The sequence below is a fragment of the Passer domesticus genome, chromosome 2, assembly GCF_036417665.1.
Source record: "Passer domesticus isolate bPasDom1 chromosome 2, bPasDom1.hap1, whole genome shotgun sequence".
Taxonomy (NCBI): domain Eukaryota; kingdom Metazoa; phylum Chordata; class Aves; order Passeriformes; family Passeridae; genus Passer; species Passer domesticus.
In genome coordinates, this window is record NC_087475.1 from 36,024,914 (window position 1) to 36,043,562 (window position 18,649).

General features: G+C 36.0%; 1 long non-coding RNA gene across 1 annotated transcript in view; it reads right to left on the bottom strand.

Annotated features, from left to right (window-relative positions):
* Positions 1 to 8,943: 8,943 nt before the first annotated feature.
* LOC135293761 (uncharacterized) overlaps positions 8,944 to 18,649 on the bottom strand; it is a 98,518-nt gene continuing 88,812 nt past the window's right edge. The window contains exons 5-6 of the long non-coding RNA XR_010355858.1: positions 11,930 to 12,110; positions 8,944 to 9,453 (exon numbers count right to left, since the gene is read on the bottom strand). This is a non-coding gene — a long non-coding RNA (uncharacterized LOC135293761). The remainder of the gene's footprint in view (positions 9,454 to 11,929; positions 12,111 to 18,649) is intronic.

The following is an 18,649-nucleotide window of genomic DNA, read 5'->3' on the forward strand; positions in this document are numbered from 1 at the left end:
TCAGAGTTGTTAATGAAGTTCTGTCATCCCATCAAGTGAAAAGGAATCCTCTAAGTGCAGGTGTTAGTTCATTGCTGGGACTAGCCAGAATTGTGCACAAACCCCTTTCTCCTGTGAGCTGGTTAGTTAACATGTTGTTAATAATTTTTTTTTTTCCTGTGAAGCCAGAAGTAACTGGGAGCTTAAACTTTCTCTAAACTCTGTGTTTTTACTGACAAATCACACCATAATGCTACTTGCAATTTGGTGTCAAAAGAGATCAAATTGAACTTACCTCAAAAGAGTTAAGTTCAAAGTTAAACATTGGCAAACTAATTAGTGCACTCCACTGCTTTCCCACACTGCATCTTTGAAATTCCTACATCAGATTGTAACCAGTGGAGGATGGGAGCAGCAGCACTGAGAGGACAAAGATTTGGAAGCCAATCAGGGGAATGGAACTGGCTGGAAATTCCAGATTAAAAAAAACCAAAACAACCCTACCCTTAGATCCATACATATCTGAGGCTGTTTCACTATTACATTGAAAATGAGGAGCATTTATAACTACTGGAATGGGGACTTTTGTCCTCTCAGAGCTCCAGAGGAAGAAACCTGCAGCTAATAGGGTGACAGGACATTTGTCTGGGGATCCAGCTGGAAGGGAAAAGGAGGCCCTGTTCCTGCACCTGCTGTCTAATGGCCTCCTGTGCCGACAATGAAGAGAGCAAGGCAGTTTAGTGTGCTGCTAAGAAATGGCTCAAAACCACTGAAACCATTTTGATCTGTCAAAAGCTCAACAGATCTCTGTTGCATCTTGTGTCTGAATTTCAGCTGATAGCTCTGTGCTCTGAAGTCTTTATGTAGCTGGAGCTGGTCTGTCATTTGGAAATTCACTTGTAATTTAGGACTTACAGGGAAGGGCGGCCTCACAAAAGATTTCATGTGAACAGAAGCAGTGAGCACAATGCACTCAATGGCATAATGCAATTATCAGAATTTCAGTGACATTTGAAACAGTGGTTTTAGGCACCACCTTGTCACACTTAAGGTCTTCTGTCACAGGCATCATGTACCCAAAGAAGCACTGGGTACATGAAGAAAAGTCACTGGAAAAGTCTCATTAACTACAATTAAAAAAAAAAAAAGAAGCAGAAATAAAAATAAAAATAAAAATAATTTAAAAAAAGTAAAAAGAAGAGGGAAAGTTGAAACCACTTTTAGCAGGGTTCTATTATATCACCACAATAATTAAGAGCAGCAGAAATCTGACAGATTAATGTGACAGCATACTGGAAAGAAGAAGGTAATTCAGCAGGATCTTTGAATCAGTGCTTAGTGCCTCTTATCATTTAAACCTTATCATTTAAACCAGTGTGTAAAATACTTTTGGCATCAGAAGGAAATTTCATGGCAATTTCTTTAGTAGCAACTAAAAGATGAAACATCACTGGATCCTGGCACTAACTTACACAAGAAACCACAAAACAAGTTTGTTCAATGATAATGCTAAGAGCGCTATGCTGGCACAATAGCAGAATAATTCAAAATCTCTCTAGATTTGGTTCTCAAATCTGCTTCACCTTCAAAAATTCTGCTTAAACTTGATCACCACATTACAGAACTCTTATTGATATAACTATTATTTTGTTTTTCTAAATTATTTTAGTAAACTGACAGCTATGGCAAATATCAAGGTTGCTATAAAATTTGAAAATGTATCTTTTGTTGCATACATGTCCCTTACAGAGAAAAATATCACGCATTCTGTTTTACTTCCAATTTTTCCAGAGCAGAGGGCTATGCCTCTGCCATTCTCAGCTAAAAAGTTTTTCCAGGAGTAACTTAGCAGGCAGCAAATCCTGTCTGGAAGCCTTCAGTCCCCTCTGCTTAGAAAAGTTCATTAGGCTGGACAAGAAGTCACAGTGAGATGCCTATTACTGCCATTGGAAAGACTGAGGCTAGGGTTGGAAGAAAAGACCCTGTTTCCTACAGGCAGGAAACTGTGCTTTTCACCTGCATATTTTCACATTAGAGGAGCCAAGGAATGACAACACAAAAATTTTTGTAATCTCCCTGATGCCCACAACATGTGGTACTGTCTTGCAACCCGTGGTAAGCTTTCTCATGCCATTTTTTAAAACTGGGATACATCAGATAACGCTGTGCTCAGACATATTGATCAAGAGTTGTATAACTGGCATGTCTTTACCAAATCGCTTCTCAAAAATTGCGAAAACTGAATTGAAAAGTTACCTGACAAACAGCCATGTTTGCAAATCTCCAGATTTTATTGTAGGTATCAGAATATTGTTTTTCTTAAATATCTAGTAATACAAGACCTTTGGGATCCAGAGTAACTTCTTTCTCCTTTAAATTAAATAATGGCAAGTTATTTGATTTATTTTCAAACAATTCTATCAGCTGGTTGAAGGAAATGGATCGTCATCAAAGTGTGCACCATGGAAAAGAGAGAAAGAAAGAAAGAAAGAAAGAAAGAAAGAAAGAAAGAAAGAAAGAAAGAAAGAAAGAAAGAAAGAAAGAAAGAAAGAAAGAAAGAAAGAAAGAAAGAAAGAAAGAAAGAAAGAAAGAAAGAAAGAAAGACACTTTCAAAATATTTTTCTGTTCCAAAGAACTTTTCAAGGCAGACATTGATTTGACTATTGAAAATTTTCAGTGGTGGTAATGCATTACTTTATTTCCCATATATGCAAGCACACCTTGAGTGTCCTCTGGAAGTACCTATATTGTCTGATAGGACTTTGTTCAGGCCTCCAAGTTAAATAAAACCTGCTGGTTTTAAGCTCAAATATGCCAGCTGGGGTCCAGAGATGCTTTGGACAAAATTAAGAAACAACAAAGATTGTTGTGAATGTTAAGAATGGACTTTAACAATCTCACAGAAATGCTAATTCCTGCTGTCTGAGCCCAAAAGTGGAACTAGCTTAGACATGCTGCACTGCCTACTACAGAGCTTCCTATGCTGGTGTCAAAGACTCTGCAGCCATAGAAAAGAATAGAGTTGGGTTTGCAATGGGCCCCAGGTAAAGACAGAGCCTTAAGCTAGATGGAATAGACGAATCTTTCACAGGTCCATTGTATTTGGCACATCTGAACAAGGCTTTGAGCCCCTGTTTTACCTATTAGTTTGCACATCTTGGTTTCGTATGGAAGGCATATGTATATGTGTTTTTATATCTAAAGTTCCCACTGAACTAATAAAATTGACCTAAGGCAAATACTTCATGGAACTTGTAAAAAACCCAAACTCAAGTATTGTTCAGTTTTTGATTAATTGTGACAGCAAGAAACTGCTGTCTTTGTATACCATTACCAAAACATCTAATTTTCATGAACAAACTAATTCAACAATGTCAATGCACAACTAAATGCTGTTGAGCATGTTCCATGCTGCTTCTCCTTTACATATAAAAGGTTCATGGTATTTGCTAGTTTTCTTCTGCATGCTTTACTGGTTTAGCTACAGAACATTAGTTTACACTAATAAAAACAGTATTACTAAAAAGGGTATAGAAGGGTTTGTTTTTATTTTAAATTACCTCATTTAAATTTGATTTCTAGGCAGCTTCAGGTAAAGTGAAAGAAGTCCAATTTAAAATTATGAGTTTCCAATTGTTCTAAATCATAAGTCAAATTGATCACTACTATTTTTTTACAAAAAGAAACACTCAAGCTGGATTTTCCTGTGTCCTGCGCCTAGCATGGATAATTTAGCTTGATACTTGAAGCACTGGCATTCAATGCTGCCAGTAATTTACAGGAGAATGTTCACTTTGTGTGGCTGTAAGTGTCCACTTAAAGTAGGGCCCCTTTCCTTTCACCACCTGCGATCAGATTCACAAATCAAAGTCTGTCCTATCTTACACTGTAGAGATTTCTTCTAAAACTGGTAGACAGAGGTCCTAAAGCACAATAAAAATGGTTATAGAAAACTGTAGTCACAGGTACTCTGCTGGTTAGAGTGAAAGATAGCTGTATGAGCTAATATAAGAAGTTGTGTTGTTTTGGCAGCACAAGCATTGGAACAGGCTGTCCAGGGAAATTGACTCACCATCCCTGGAATTGTTCAAGAAATGACTGGGTGAGGCACCTAGTGATATGATTTAGTTGGCTTGCTGGTGTTCAGTCAAAAGTTAGGCTCAGTGATCCTGGAGCTGTTTTCCAGTTTTAATGATTCTGTGATTCTAAAACCACTTTTTTGTGTCTATTTTAAGCCACACCTGGATCAAATCTTGTATAAATTAATTGAATGGTTTGTGTGCATTTTAAAGGTTTTCTGTGTTCCTTTTGTAACACAAAGAAAATAGCAATACTGTCGCATAGTTATAGATTTACAGTCACATAAATATAAATTTTTAAGTTGTACAGTACCTCTTTAGATCATGTAGTCCAACTTCCCTGGTCAAGCAGGATCAGACAGATCCAGCAGTCCTGGAGCTTGTCCAGCCAGGTTCTGAATATCTTCACAACCTATCTTGATAACCTATTCCAGTGTTTGACTGTCTTCACCAGAAAAAATAAACTTGGTGGAATTCCTTTTTTTTTTGTGTGTGTGTTTTTTTTTTGTTTGTTTGTTTGTTTGTTTTTTTTGTTTGTTTGTTTCCTCTTGTCCTGTCAGTGGGTAACACCAGGAAGAGTCTGGCTCCCTCATCATTCCCTCACATTTGGCATTTGCATATCTTGAGACGATCTCTCTTGAGACTTCTCTTTTCAGACTGAAAAGTCCCACCTTTCCAGTTTGTTTAAATGTTTTCTATCATGTTCCTCCTCCATCAAGAGCAAGTCTTGGTTCAAAACTTCTCTCTGGCTTCAGCAGCACAGCCAGGATCCCTAAAAGCCAGTTTATTAATAAAGACCTTTTTTAACAAAGAAGGACTTTTTCATTCTCAGGCTGATTGAGACAGAAATATCTCTGGGGTCTTCTGTCTATCACTGCCCAGAATTGCTTACATGGGTCAGGAACTAGGTTTATTCTGTTACTGTTTAACAGGACCTTGCTATAGGCATAGGACATTGAGAAACTGGAAGATTCCTCATGGAGCTTCCACTGTCTGCTATGGATTATACTGGAGCTAGTTTATTATTCCCTTCAGATTTCAGGCAAAGGAATGATAAAGGCATCCAAAACAGCCTGGGGACCTGACCTGCAGCTGGTGATAGCTACACGTAGAAACGATTAAGGAAGGAGTGATGATCAATGCAGTGTGAATTATTAGTGGGCAGCTTCCAAATGAAGCAAGTTAATAAAAATAGGGTCTAATTAAGTCATGCTCCCTGTGTTTTATCTCTGCCTGCATGCCTGATGCAACGGCTGTTATTCAGATAACACATCTGGAAAGTACAAAAGAAAAGCAAGTAGTTTGTTGCCTTTCTTGATAGAAATTAGGTAGGAATTATTAGAGAAAACTCTGTGTGGAATGTGATTTTTTTATGATTTCTGTGGAAAAAAAATAGGAATTTGACATTGTGTTAAAACTTTCTGGGTATAGAACTGCTGAAGATATGTGAAACTTTATACTTTGGGGGCCAGAATAGATGAGGCTACAATTCCTACATGTTCCAACGTTAAAAATAAAATCACCATCTCAAGAAAGGGTTTCAGTAACTTTGCTAGTGAAAACTCTTTCCTGAGGGAGTTCACTTGAAGCAGCATTCTCCGGAAGATGACATGAGAAGTCTCTGGAGCTCTTTCCACAACCACTGTCATTCAAATGAAAAAAAATTCAAGCAGTGGTTGCTGCTTTTAGATGGAAGGTGGAAATGCTGAAATAAATAAGACTTTTGGTAGGTAGAGTCTGGTCTCCGATATAATTACTGTGAATTTTATATATTACTCAGTAGTAAGAATAATTTAATTTATATATGGCTATGGGATAAGTTTTCTGATTTTGACTCTAATAATTTAGTTTTTCTTTGGTTTTAAATATTTCTGCTAGAAAATAAAAACCACATGCCACATTTTTCAGAACTTTTGTTCCTTGGCCATTCAGAAGAAAATTTATTTCTATTTGTTCTACTGCATACATAGTTAAAATACTGTTGAAATTCCCAGAAAAGAATTCTTAAGAATTCTTATTAAGAATTCTTTATTCTCTTAAGAAAGTATATGGTCTGTGAATAAGGTGGCTGACTGGAGAATATTTTCTTGAACTTCGTATTATCAAAAAGATGTGGAAAATATTAAAATATTTTATATGTGTTAATAGTAAGATCTACATGCCTCTCTTTTAATTAATTGGAAGGTATTATATTTGTCTTGCTCTGAGATGAGACAATGAATGATACACGGGCATTTCAGCACTAAGTACCAATGGATTGGCCACATAACTAAAGAAATCATTTGGTTATGGAATGTGAAGTTTCTGCCAGACCTTTGCTTTTTGCAAAGAATGCTTAGGAGCAGCTGTTACAAAAAAATTTAAGCATCAGTTTGGTTTAGAAGAAAAGCTTGAGAGCTGAGTCTAGCAATGTCCTGGAGAGAGTTGAAACCTGGGAGAAGAATCACTTTGTGGATGGAAAGCAAGATGACTTATTACTCTGTTATGTGTCTGAGAAAAACTTTCTGTGAGTGACACGATCAAATAAATATCCCACAACAAAATTTAGATTTAATTTCTAGTTTCAGGGCTTCCTATGACTATGTGTAATTCTAGGGTTTCCTATTAAATAGTAAATCCTTTTTTTTCTTTTTTTAAAATTTTTCCACTGTGGCTTCTGTAATGCGTCACAACTACCACAGGGCTGTAGGAAAATATATGTGCAAATTCCACAACAACAAATTTATGTTTGAAAGGTCTTATCTGATGAGAAATTTTAACTTATGACAATCTTTCAGATGTGACTACAGGAAACTCTAACACAAATTTATCCTAAATGCTTGTGAATCTGTCTGAGTTTGAGTTGTTACCTAACAAGAAGACTTTCTGTACTATATCATCATTGAATAGCAGGTATGGAGGCTTTGCTGTTCCATCTTTTATCCCATAATTTAAAAATCCACTAATAGTGGCCTCTCTCTCTACTTTGCTGAGTGACTGTGTCACTCCATCCACAACATCTACCCAGTTTGAGTTCATTTAACTTGAACATAGTCAAGTGGCTTCTGCACAATTATATTAGTACCCCACTGATGCATATAAAAGGATTGAGAATTGTACTTTCAGTTGATTTCTTCCTTGACAAGCATATCTAATTTACCACTTGTCCTGTTTTTAATCAGATTTGAGTTTCTGTCAGGCTGAGATGCATTCTGTGTTTAATGAATCAAATTGTTGATTAAGGCCTTTGATATCTTAAAAATTATATGGCCCTCATTTTCTATTCTTTTTACCTCTGTCATTAAAGAATTATGCTGAATTTGGAATGATGAGATTGACAATGATATTGGCAACAGTCTAACTCTATTGTGTTTTTTGTACAGCCCTTATTACACTAATAAAATACAGTCTTTCTGACACTAGTGCAATCCTTTCTTCTAGGGCATAACCAGAAGCGATCCATATACTCTCTTTAATATTCTGTCAAACCTTTCAAACTCAAAATAAATTTCAAAACATAAAAAGTAAAAATAAAAAATATGAGGTTTCATTACAATCAGTGTCCACAAAAATGTATATCTTCTTTTTTTTTTCATTTTAATGCAAAAGATAAAATTGTTAAATTGATACATTTCATCTCAATTAAGTGCAGTCTAACTGATTATTGATGAGTGACGTGCTTCTGGTAGAGGTTATTTCTACTCATCTTACCTTTGCTCATCAACTAGATTGGGACCTTAAATGTAATTGAATGTTATCCTAAATTTAACTAGAAGTGACTTTCTAGTGTTCTTACTGCAGGAAACTTTAAAGTACCATCCATTTTCTAAAGTTATAAAAAAAATCTTCACATTAAAGGTTTAAAAATAGAAAACACATCTTCCCAAGTCCCCAGTCTACTGCTAGTTTTGCTATTCTACTTGCAGTCGATGTTTCCTAACTTTTTCCTTCAGTGATTTTAAATATTCACTATGTATATAAAGATAGACTCCTTCACTTTTTATTTCATCTTCATCTGTAGTCAAACAGTTCTTTCTTTGCAGCTGCGATTATTGCCTCCTGCTGTATGCACAGAGACCAGCACTGTCCTACTCTTCCCTAGACTATTATAAGGAGCTGTTATTTGCACTTGGTGTGATAGTATATCAGTTCCTTTGCTCTGCTTTCTCTGTGTTTGCTTTAGCATGATCTCCTGTGTTCTGAGTACAGGTGATAGGGATTTTATTCAGCCTCCCACATGAGCTTTTTACAATGACATTACTAGTTCTCCATCTTCACAATATCAGATCAATTAATGCATTCTTGACTTGGTGTTTAGCATTACACTGTGCTGTTGAATCATCATTATCCAATGATTACCTAATGCCACAGAATACCGTTCTCCTTTATCACTTCCAATGGATAAACTCCACTTTAGAGCAGACATTCTCATTATTAAGTGGGTGACCTTGCATTTCATTCTCTTAAGTAGCATTTTTAGACTATACAGCATTAAAGACAGACAGTGTTTTCCTTATTCTGAATCTTCTGATTCTCTGGAGTATGAAGACTATCACTCAGCTTGCCATCAACACCAGATGTCATCAGGAGACTTCCACTCTTTGTCCGAGACTTCCCCATTTAGCAGAATTTGTAAGTGACCTCAAGCTCTACTCAGGAGCTCTGCTGATAAACCATATACTCAGATTGTATATTTAAATATACTCATTTTTCTCTCTCCCCCCTCCCCACAATGAATCAGTCTCCTACATCTAACAGGATTTTATTAATCCCTACCTTCTTCAGCTCCAGTAATAAAATGTCTTACATGACATCCCATCAGATGATTTGTTGATCTAATCCAGAGATTAGATCAACTGCAACTCATCTGTCTGAAAATTTATATAGCTCTTCGTGTGAACGATAAATAAAAGTAAGTTTTATTTTAAAAAAAATGTCCAAATGATCACAAAGAATTGCATATTAATACAACTCCTCCAAACCAGAACACACAACTGTTCATGTCTTCTTAAGTCTTCAATGAACAGAAAAAATTCTGCTGCCAAACTCATTCATTCTTCAATTTCTTGAATACATTGAAGTAGAGCTGGAAGGGGGGAAAAATGATCAGTCCTCTTTGTGGCATATTTTGATGTTTAGAAAACTGTTCTCACTCTGGCTTAGATCAAAACCCAGAAATTTGGGTTTTGCTTGGAAATAGTATGGGGTTTTTGGCGCTAGGAACATCCACCTGTCTGCCAGTCCTGCTGCTCCTGGAATACCAAGAACTGGTGGTTATGGCACCCAGCAGGTGCTTTATTGAGTAACCGCAGAAATAAGCTGGCAGAACACCAAGAAAAGTTTCAAAGCTTGTCTGGTGGCAGATTTCCAATGGGATTTCATCACAATTGGACTATTTTAGCACAAAATTTTCATTCTGAGGAAGCAAAAAAAAAAAAAGCAAAAATAAAACATTTTCTCCGGATTTTCTGATCAGCTTTAATGTTAATTACTCTTGCTATGGGAAAAAGCAGATAATCTGTGTGCAACACAGATTGTGAACTATTTACTGTATTGGGGCTTGTTCTGAACACTCTTCTGGTGTCTCCTGTTGGGGTCTTGAGGGCACTAAGGACCTACCTATCCCTGACTTGCTTCCCTGTGGCTTCACCCCCACCTTGCCCACAGCCCAGGACCCCATGTCAGCCCCCCAGGGCCATCAGTCCCTGTGTCACTCGTGCTGAAGCAGGGCTGGGCTCCTGCTCCCCACAGCCTTGACCAACCCAGACATGGAGACAAAAGACCTCCACTGCTACCAGGTTAAGCTGAAGCTGCATGGCCTGATTGATACTTTGATGAGACATTCTTTTTAACCATTCTGGTTTTCTGGTGGGTTGTAGCCCTTTCTGCTATTGTGGGTATACTGAGATCTCAGAGCTGACAGCAAGCCTTAGCTGGTTAGTAAGGTCTATATTCACCAGAACTCTCACTGTAGGTGAGAAGGAAATGGGTTTGGTGAAGCAAAAGTGCCTTGCCCGGGTCACAAGAAGAAGCCACTTGGTCCTCACAAAATTCAAATTTTTCTTTAAAATTGCAATCTTAAAACACATTTTGAATTATATCATGCCCTGGTTTGACGTAAATGAATTAATTTGGTTTGGAATTCTGGTCATAAGGCAAAATTGAGGGCATAAAGTACTTACACTATAGCTCTATGAATATTTTATATTTTGATAAGCCTAAAGAATCGGCCCAGGATTTAACCATATAAAAATTATTTCCTATTATTAGCTAGTGTAAAGTCATAGTTATCAGTGAACTAGAATTATTAACTCTATCCAAGTGTATGGAATAAAATCTACATTTAAATCTGAGAAGAACTATAAATATAATATTCAGTGTTTAGAAAAACTTCATGCTATGGAGTTGACCCATCTAAAAAAATAGTAACCTAGGTAGCTTTTTTCTTTTTTTTTTTTCTTCAGTTCACGTCACTTTCCCATTTCAACTTAGTGTGATCAAATTTATGAGCTGGAACACTGGGAGGAGGAGGAAGACAGATATTTCAGAGCGTTGAAAACCAGGCTAGAATACAAGACAGGATTTTGAATATTTAAACTGACATTGCCTGCAGAAAGGACATAAACTGATGAATAACTAAGTAGGTTAATTATAGCTTTCTATTTTTTTCCTCATATTTACAAACCTTTCTAAATGTTTTACCTATTACTGTTTGCCTCTGAATTAAACTGATGGTGACTCAAAAGTATATCTCTAACCCAGAAGGCAATCTGCTGCCCTTTTGTGGTAGTTCCTTCAGCTGGAACTCTAAAATATTCATACCCAGCTTGGATCTTCAATGTTTTTCTTTTAGTAAAACAAAAAATTGTGCTTTCAAGGCTGCAGGAATCAGTTTGGGACTCGAAGAACCAAGATGAAGAAGTGTGATTTCTCAGATGTTTCATGAAATATTACAAGCATTTAGGAAACACACATTAACAACCATTAAAACTTGGAATGTAAAGTTTCTAAACTGAAACTTGCAAGAAAAACAATATTCAGGGCTTAACTCCAGCTTCAAATACAAGTCACATTTCAGAATATTGGTGTTTCATTGTGCAAACAAATTCAAATGCATACTTACAAAAATATATTTTATCCTACCTAACATATGTGGTATTTAAAGCTTATGCTCCAAGACACAAATCATTAAGCCAGAGAAGGTATGAAGAAATGTCCTACCAGCAATTTATACTGTATTTGTCCATGCTGGAACTTCTTGGTCCTTTGAAAATCATCTGGTGCTAACCACAGTGAGAGAGGATGCTGAGTAAAACAGGCTAATGGTCTGATCCAACCTGGCAGTTTTTGTAAAGCTAAGTCACAAACGGAGGTGGCTTTATCTTATAGATAACAATGGCAATTACATGCATGTTAGTACATCTTGACCTAGTTTCCCCTTGATTTATGCAGAAGGTGACAACTAAAGCTAATCTATGACAACTATTGTTAAAGCACAACTATTGTGGAGTTCTAGAATAATTTAAGAGCAAACATTTTTGTTTCTGATGTCACAAATATCTTTGTAAGCATCTATATATTTGTAAATTTTGTTTTGTCTTTGTATCTCCCAAAGTGTGTCAACACTAATGGCATTTGGGTTCTGTATTGACAACAGAATACATAAAGACAGTTTATTACCCTGTCTACCTCTCTAATGTATTTATAAACTCAAATAACTGCTGTATTGGGAGTTATACCACATCTTATAAATTGTGACATCAAATGAACATGGTATTCCTTTTTTTCTGCTATTCTTTCTCCTAATACCTGTTCTTCCTCCAACTACCCCCCAGCTTTCCCCCCACTTCACTCTAGAATATATTCCTTTTGCTTCCATTTGGATTTCTTACCTGAGAAAAAAGTGAATGAAGACCTTAGGAGTTTGATTCCTGGTATTACTTGTTAGCAGGACTGTGAGGTCTGAAATATCTCTTGAACCAATCATTCTGTGCTCTTATTCAGTCTTTTTGATCAGGTAGTGTGACCTGCAGAGATGCTATGTTACTCCAGTGTTTTTCTGTCTTTGCACTCCTGAAACATAAAGAAGTCAATAATATTAAATAAACTTCTAGTGTTCACCTCCTGTAGATTTCAAGTGCTTCCTGTCTTAATGAACTATGTTTTTCTTAAAATGTAAATTTCCCTAGCTATAAACTGTGATGTTTTATGACTTGGATACATTTATTTGTCTTTAAGAACAAACAGCTTGGCAATGTGCTAGGACATGGAGAGAGGCAGGCACTGCCAGCTGGGATGCACCAGCACAGAGCACTGGGCACAGGGCTGCCTGAAGAGGCTGCTGGGGAATGCAGAGGAGATAACTTGCATTTTGCTGCTCTGCTGAGTACCTGGCTGGGATTGAATGGAGAGATTTACATTATTCTGCTCACTAGAGCTCTCTGTAAGACAAGGAGGGCTAGAGCATGGACTTAGTTCAAAAAAAGCTACCAGTGAAGATGGTATTTGGGTCAGATGAGTTTACCCACTTTTGAAAGTGGGAGGCCTGGGTTCAAAGCCTTCTTTTGCTTAAGGGGGTGTATTTCACACTTAACTGAAGTTTCTTTAACCACCATCTGCTCTGGGTTTACCTTTTTTTGAATTTCTTTCATTTTGCTGTAAACAATACAAGATTCATTGCCTCAGAGACACGGATAAAGGAGGAATGCCTGGATCACAGAGCAGTACCAAGTTAACTCAGGGAGAAGAAAGCAGAGTGGAAATGCCAATCAAAGTAACAAAAAATCAAAGTATTAAGGCTCTGTCTACATTAGTATTTTGGTTTTGGGCTGCAATGCAATACTGAGAAAAATCCCTTAATTGCTACTAGCAGTCATTTGGTTAAAAAAGGGTTCAGGTACAAAAAATGAGACTTCTTTCAGGGATAATGACATTAGAAACTTTGCTTCAGGTGTTCACCAAATGTGGTATAACCTCTATTGGGAAAATAATGTTCCCAGGCAAAGCCTGCTTCTTCCAGCAGATAGATAGCACATGTGGTGGGGTGCCAGGCCCAGGAAACTCACTAGCTTGAATTAACCCCCCTAAATGCATTTATTATAGGTATAGAATTCTCAGCAACTGCTTTGGTCTTCTTCTGCTCTTCTTGTGCTGATGCTTGGATCAGCAGAGAAATAAATTTAAATTATATTGGGCCGTGAATGAAAAGTTAGATTTGTGAAATGGATGGAAGAAAGAATTCAGCCTTGAAAATGGATTCTGCCTAGGCACCCCCAATATTAGACTAATTTTGGAGCAATATGCAGAAAAAATATTGTTGAGATAGATGCCATTGAACCAAGAGGCAATGGGGAACACAGAAAGTTTTAAGTATCATTAACTCATTTTAATGTAATTTTCTTTAGTTTATTTGGCTATTGAACTAGCAGCTCTGAATGTAAGATAACACATAGCTTTTCATTGAAGGCTACACATACACTCTTATGTTCCAGCTATTGAAAGTATTGCTAATAGAATTTCTGAATGCCTTCTGAACATTCCTTTTGATATGTACAGTGTCATCTGGGGAAACCACACTAATGTATTTTTTTAAAATGCCTGAATAGCCACTTGTAAATAGTTTCTGTTGTTAAATGTAGTTCTGTATTCACATGCAAATGAATTATTTAATAGGATATATTCCAGTAAAATTGCTATTTTTCTTTAACAATTGCTGTTTTACCTTTTCAGCTGCTCTCTCAAGAAAAAAAAAAAAAGAGCAATTTAAAATAACACAGAAAAGTAGATCTTGACCAGTTGTTAAATGAAACTGCTTTTCAGTTACATTGAAATGAAAGTCCATGTACTGATAAAAACAGTAGTATTAAAAGTATTGTACTGTATTTTAGAACACTCTAAATCAGATAGTGTAATCTAAAATTGCATCTCTAATCATCTGCTTTATCTCCTACTTTTGGCATGGTTTCAGCAGTTAATAAGAGAAAAAAACACATAAAGTAGAAACAATGCATAGAAATTCATAGTTTCTTGGAAATCTGGATTAATTATAATGACATTCAAACAACTCAAATATCGGATCATCTCCAAGAATAGTTGACATATTTAGTTGATAGGGGCTTTGGAAGAGGTGTGTTCATCCACACACTGCAGCAATAATTCCAGCATGATTAGAGACAACAGAGGCTTGCAGAGGCTTGGGTCAGCAACAATTTCAGCCCAAACCAACCAGTTTAATGCAGTAAGGAGAACTGCAGCTCTCTCTTTGAATGCAGTTCTTGACTTACTCCCAAAATGACATGCAAAATCTAAAGTTAGATGCATGGGAGGTAGCAACATTAAATGAGATCTGAAGTGCAATACTGAGCAGGGCATCCCATAAACCTGCCTAATAGAAAAGGCTGGGAAGTTCCTGAAATTTTGTCACAGGCTAGGAATTAGCTCTTGTCTCAGGTCAAGATGCTGACATCTCTGTCTAAGCACAAGGAACATAAAATTATGTTTTCTAATGCCTGTGTAACTTGAACGTTTATATTCATGCAGTAGAGTGGGAAGGCATCTCTCAGATGAGGGCAATAGAGCAGTTCCTCAGGCAGCACTAAATCTGCCTGTACTGACATGACACAGCTCTGAGGGTGAGCACAATGCTCGTGGAAAGGCAGAGGATCCTTTTGGCTGTACCAAGGAGCTGAGTGAGCTATGTACAGCAGGTTGCAAGATCTATACATTGAAACATTACAGTCACAATGTATGTGGAGGAATCAGAAGCCAAAATTCGTCACGAAAATGTGCATGTCTACTTTTACAAGCAGGCTTTTACAATTAGTACATTTAATATATCTTGTGATCAAATTGCCAAACTCTGGATGAATTACTTTTAGTTAGGAACAACAAATAGAGTCTTAGCTCTTGGAGGAATGTAAATCAAATTCTAGGAGAGGAATTGCTACCAACTAGCCATGTCACTAAGTAAGAAATATCATGAATACTTAGATGCTATTTTAGAAATCTTTCATGTGTGGTCGAATCTGGCCTCAGCTGCTAGCAAGCCACACAGCAGCCAGACATGAAGTTTCAGATACTTTGGATCAGAGAATAATATGTGAGAGAGTCCAGATGCACATCATATCACCCTATTTCAATCTAAACTTCCATGAGCCTAAAGAAGATTGAAATACATAAGAAAGTTTTCCTTCTGCCACAGCAGATGAACTGTAAAATAATGGGTTTTTTTCTTTACCTTTTGCATCATGGTGATATATGAAAGCCAAATCTCTCTGTGTTAGATAATAGTCCTACCATTCAGAAAATCACTTCTGTTCTGAAAATCTTACAATGTAAGCACACAAGCAGAGCTGATACATAGAACAAGAGATGGGGAAGGACAAGAAAAGAAAAGACACAGGGAAGTAATACTGTAACATTCAGCATCACTCTGTTATAAAGAGATGGACTCATATTTATTATCTCTGGTTGGGCTAGGACATAACCGATAAAAAAAGACATTTCTAGGTGGCAAGGCCACTGCTGAGATTGCAAGATACTGGTCTGGTTTCAGAACTCAAGAATCATCATACTGTATGTGGTTTTGTTTTGGTTTTGGTTGGGTTTTTTTTTTTGTTTTGGTTTTTTTTTTGTTTGTTTTTTTGTTTTGTTTTGTTTTTTTTTCCTGTAGGAATTTCTTTTAAGAAATCTAGACATAGAAATAAAACCTTAACACATTGTAAAATCTGACTAGTTAGCTGATTTAGGTTAGTGTTCAGCAGCTTTTCTTTTAGAAAGAACATGTGGTTTCAATAAGTCACAGATAGACTTAGCAGAGGAATATGGGGTATTGTTAGTTAGAAATTTGCATTACAAGTGGGCTACTGATAAATGACAGGAGATAGGAGGTATCTCTGTGAAAGGTAATGTAATGATTAGTATGCATTGTGAAAACCTGCAAGTTCAATTTTGGAAGAAAAGAGGTCTGGACAATTTTTCTTCATGATTAGCTGAAGTTAATCTTGGTATAAGAAACTTTAGTAGGTCATCCCTTCTTACAAGATTCAATGCACTTCACGTTGTGCTAAGATACTGGAACTGTCTAATCCAAGCCATGTATACACACATACATACATATCTATATATAGATATATATAAATCTAAAAGAAATTGATATATATTCCATCAGATAAACTATTTGTTGAAAATTTCTCACAGTTGTTTATATTTTTAATCTGAATTAAGTGAGGCTGGTTTGACTGTCTGACTTCTCCTTTGTTAGTTACCCTGATTGCCTAGTGTGCACTGGTTTTCCTGCTTCTGAAGCCCTGCAGCCAGCCACTGGAAAAGAGCAAGCACAAAATCTGCACTACAATGCAGTGTGCTTGAACATTAAATAATAAGCCTGTGAATTAAATTGCATATATATTTATTGCAACTGCAATAAAAAACTATATAAAAATAAATATAGAAAAATATATTAAAAATATATATATAACTATATAAAAAATTTAAAAACTACCAAGATCTCTTCTATATCCTTTTATTCTGGTCATGAAGAAACTGAGGACTCCTTCCCAGTGGGGAACCCTGGGTTCTTTAGACTTTTAGACTGTTTTGTGGTGGCATACATGGGTATATCTTTAGAAAGAACCTAACCTGTATTTTCTTAGTGTCACTCTTCAATAAGAGTGTTTGATCACACCCACATCACCACCTCTCCCTTTACAAATGTCATACTGTCATCTTGCTTTTCTTGGAGTCTAGGCAAGATTAGTCTCTTTAGAAGATTAGTCCCATCTAAAGTTACCAGGTAATGGCCTAATCTTCTTCAAAAGTAAAAAAAATTTTAAAATAATAAAAAAAAAGAATTAAACTCTGTCTTTATACTGCCTTATATAAATTTTTCTCCTATCTTTTAGATGTATGTCTTGAACACCAGGTATAAAGAGGAACATAAATCTTCAGCATATCATATCTATTTCTTCATTCTGGGAATGGATTTAGTTCCCAAAATATTTCAGTGAGAAAAACTCCAAATGAACAAGTTCAATACTGGTCTTTTCCTGTTAGTTTCTTTCAAACCCTTTCATTGAGTTTTATGTCAGTGCATAAGTATTTTTATTCATTTTTTTTTTCAGAAATAAGTAGTTTAAAAAGTTGCAGTTCCTTATGCTAGGGAATAAGTGCAAAGGAATGATTTAGTGGATTTGCACAAGTAGTAGTTATGCTGGTATTTTCTAACTTATTTTGTTTCTGACATTTTGCCTTAATAGTGTTCTTCTAACATGGATCTTTTATGTGTAATATATTTTATTATTTCTTTTTCTTTTCCCTACTATTTATTCAGCTGCAGTCTGCAAACTGGTTTTGTGTGCTTTTGTGTCTTTAAATATTTGCTCTTATAGGAAGACTCCTACATGTACAGTTCTGGTGATGATTCTAATGAGGTACCCCAGCCTTCAGGGCACAGTTCTGTCAGCAGGTGCCCCATGCAAAGCAATATTCAAGCTTGCAGGTTATTTTCACAGTAGTGTAATTTTCTGGAATGATTCAGGTTGCAGTGGGGGAAATACTGGCAAAGGGCCCAGAGAACTTAAGCATCTCTTTTTCTTCAGAACTAATATTTACAAGTTAAATACCAAATGCTTTATAGTATAAATCAAACGTTAACATACCAATACTAGTGGCAGTACTGGCAGTATTTTTATGGTGGTCAATTTTCATCATTTAAGAAACAAAAAGAACCCAACAACAAAAGCTCACTCCTCACCTCCAGAAGTTCAAGTAGTTGGTAGACTTGTGATTTCAAAAGCAGGGATGTTTAACATCAATTTTAAGCTTGCTAGAGTTGCTTTCAGGTCTCTCTTTTCATTCTATTTTTTGGTTACAAAACAAGAAATAAACCTTGATTAAATTATTCACCCTTTTGACTTATATGATGGCTGTGCACAGTGGCCACCCATTAAACAGAGTCCCCTTTATTAGCTTGCAGCACACGTATATTATATAAAAACCTCTGTGTTGCATACACATCATAAATTTTTTTACTGATGGGGATAGGTTTTTAAAATATTGTAAAAAAGAAACACATTATTAATTCATTCAGCATTAAAAATCCTACATAATTATGGTATTGTTTGCAAAATATAATATGAATTTAAAAACTATAATTAGGGGCTTTGAATTTTAAACAGAAGTTTAAAGAGAATGCTATATATCCTCTTTCCAAAATTCCCTATTACAAATTCATGTTTATACTGTAATAGATTGAAAAATATTAATTACAAAGCAAAATAGCTTGGTTTAAAAAGTCATTATGCCAAACAAAATTTTAGTCAAAATTAAACAACCTTTATTTAATTAATACTTTTTAACATTTTTCTCAAAGAATAGGTATGCCCATATAAGAGATCATAAGCAGAAATCACAAATTTTTGTCATCTCTCTATGCTGGTCCTTAGAATAATTGCAGCCCTGAGTCCAAAAATGAATTCTATAAACGATCTTTGCTGGAAAGTGTTTTTAAATGATCTTGCAGCAGTTAAGTGTATCAATCATCAGTCTACTTTTTGACAGTGTTCTTCCTGGTAAAATCAATATTAAGTCGCATAGGTAGTAGAGGGTGAGAG